Source organism: Mandrillus leucophaeus, unplaced genomic scaffold (assembly GCF_000951045.1).
Source record: "Mandrillus leucophaeus isolate KB7577 unplaced genomic scaffold, Mleu.le_1.0 Scaffold972, whole genome shotgun sequence".
NCBI lineage: Eukaryota > Metazoa > Chordata > Mammalia > Primates > Cercopithecidae > Mandrillus > Mandrillus leucophaeus.
The window spans coordinates 610,809-613,946 of NW_012110608.1; the positions used below are offsets into that span (position 1 = coordinate 610,809).

General features: G+C 43.3%; 1 pseudogene across 1 annotated transcript; it reads left to right on the top strand.

The window, feature by feature from the left end:
- Positions 1 to 884: 884 nt before the first annotated feature.
- On the top strand, positions 885 to 1,733 carry LOC105532612 (annotated as a pseudogene). Its single transcript, XR_001005014.1, has one exon. The product of XR_001005014.1 is annotated as a cyclin-dependent kinase 2-associated protein 2 pseudogene (transcript).
- The last annotated feature ends 1,405 nt before the right edge of the window (positions 1,734 to 3,138 follow it).

Here is a 3,138-nt window from a genome sequence, read left to right on the forward strand (position 1 = left end):
GCCTGGGCAACATAGTGAGATCTTGTCTCTGAAAAAAATTAGTGGGGGTATAAATTAGTATATTTCTGAAAAGTAATTTGGTATTATTTTTGGAGAGCTTTTAAAAATGTTCATATTAGGCCAGGCACGGTGGCTCACACCTGTAATCCCAGCACTTTGGGAGGCCAAGATGGGTGGATCACGAGGTCAGGAGTTCAAGACCAGCATGCCCAACATGGAGAAATCCCATCTCTACTAAAAAATACAAAAACTAGCCAGGTGTGGTGGTGCACCTGTAGTGTCAGCTTCTTGGGAGGCTGAGGCAGGAGAATCACTTGAACCTGGAAGGCAGAGGTTGCAGAGAGCCAACATCACACCATTGCACTCCAGCCTGGGCAACAGAGCGAGACTCCATCTCAAAAAAAAAGTTCATATTATTTAACCCAGTAATTTAAGTTTTATGGAACTATCCTAAGGACCTAATCCAAAATACAGACAAATATTAATGCATGATTATGTCTAATAGTGCTTTAGTTATTATAATAAAGGGAAATAAACCAACATAGAATATTAAGCTAAAGTAATTATAGTATGTCCAAACAATGTAATTCTTCACAGCTATTAAAAGAAATTAATGAACAGTTTTTAATGACATAAGAAAACATTTATGCCATACTGTCAAATGAAATGAAAGCAGAAATCAGACAATTTTGGAAACAAATAAGGCATAATGTCAGGTTGGAAAGAAATGTGACAAAATACTAAGAGTGGTTCTTTCTGAGTGGTGAGATTTTTCTGTTTTTGTGATAGTGTTGAAAAACTTATTTTTATATTAAAAGGACAAACATGTTTACTGTTAAAAATATATTTAAAAGTTCATAATATAAAAATTGAAAAGTAATCAGAGCGCGGCTGAGCGGCCCCGCAGCCAATCCCGGAGGAGCGGCCGGCTGGCGTCCGCCGCGCCCAGGAGTTGGGGATGTCCTACAAACCCATCGCTCCTGCCCCCAGCAGCACCCCTGGCTCCAGCACCCCTGGGCCGGGCACCCCGATCCCTACAGGAAGCGTCCCGTCACCGTCGGGCTCAGTGCCAGGAGCCGCCGCTCCTTTTAGACCGCTGTTTAACGACTTTGGACCGCCTTCCATCGGCTACGTGCAGGCTACGTGCAGGCGATGAAGCCACCCGGCGCCCAGGGCTCCCAGAGCACCTACATGGACCTGCTGTCAGTCATAGAGGAGATGGGCAAAGAGATCCGGCCCACCTATGCTGGCAGCAAGAGCGCCATGGAGCGCCTGAAGAGAGGTATCATCCATGCTCGGGCCCTAGTCAGAGAGTGCCTGGCAGAGACACAGCGGAACGCCCGCACGTAACAGGAAGCGCCTCGGCCTCAGCGTCTGGACTTTTCCCGGCCACTGCAGAGCACCCGCTTCTCCCTGGCCTTCATCCCGAGTTGCATTAACCATCCTGGGCTTCCTGTCCTGTGTCCCTTGGTGGGTCCCCTCCAGGAACCAAGGAGCGGCTCTCACTCCAGGTGGCAGCACTAAGGACATCCCCCCACAACAAGAGTTAGCAGCGAGGTCCCCATGAGTCCCACCCATGACCTGCAAACAGTGTTGCCCACCGGAACTTTCTGTGGTCCCCACCGCTCAGCCCTTCCCAGCCCTTCTCCCACTTTGTCCCGAGCCTCCTTCTCCCCCAGCAGGGGCTCAGGCCTGGCATCTCACTGCCTTGTGTCCTGAGCCGTAGTGACTCTTTTATCATGCTGAATTCTGCCAAACTTCTAACTAATACCAATAATGCCAAACTAATACCAATACTACTCAAACCAGTTTTTAAAAAATAGAGCACAAGGGAACACTTCCAAACTCATTCTGCAAGGCCAGTAGTACCCTGATACCAAAACCAGACGAAGACACATCATAAAAAGGAAACTACAGGCTAATATCTCTGATGAATATTAATGCAAAAATCCTCAACAAAATACTAACAAACTGATTTCAACAATAAATTAGAAAGATAATTGATCATGACCAGTACCATTTATTCCTGGGATGCAAGGAGAGTTAAATATGTGCAAATCAATCAGTGTGATACATCATATCAATAGAATGAAGGATAAAAACAATCTGATCATTTTAATTGATCCTGAAAAACGTTGATAAAATTCAACATCCCTTCATGATAAAAACCCTCGAAAACTAGGAATAGAAGAAATAAATGTCTACATAATAAAAGCCATATATGACAGACCCACAGCTAGTATCCTACTGAATAGAGAAAAACTGAAAGACTTTTCTCTAAGATCTAAACATGACAATAATACCATTTTCACCACTGTTACTCAACATAATACTGGAACTCCTAGTAAAAGCAATCAAACAAGAGAAAGATATAAAAGGCATCAAAATTGGAAAGGAAGAAGGTGGATCACTTGAGCTCAGGAGTTTGAGCCCAGCCTGGGCAACATAGTGAGACCCTCCCTCTACAAAAAATACAAACATTAGCCAGGCATGGTGGCACACACCTGTAGTCCCAGCTGCTCAGGAGGCTGAGGCAGGAGAATTGCTTGAGCCTGGGAGGTGGAGGTTTCAGTGAGTCGAGATTATGCTATTGCACTCCAGCATGGGAGACAGGAGTAAAACACTATCTCAAAAAAAAAAAAAAGTACAAAAGATTTGAATAGACGTTTCTCAAAGAAAACATACAAATGGCAAACAGACATGAAAATGTGCTCAACATCATGGATCATCAGAAAAATGTGAATCAAAACTACAATGAGATATCATCTTACCCCAGATAAAATGGTTTTTATCCAAAAGTCAGGCAATAGAAAATGCTCACGAGGATGTGGAGAAAAGGGAACCCTTGTACACCATTGGTGGAAATGGAAATTTACATTTACATTTGGAATGGAAATGTACAACCACTATGAAGAACAGTTTGGAGAGTCCTCAAAACTAAAACTTGAGGTACCATATGATCCAACATCCCCTCTGCGGGTATATACCCCCACCCAAAAAATAAATATATATATTGAAGAGACATCTGCACTCTTATGTTTGTTGCAGCACTTTTTAAAATAGCTAAGATTTGGAAGCAACCTAAATGTCCACCAATAGATGAATGGATAAGGAAAATGTGATACATATACACAATGG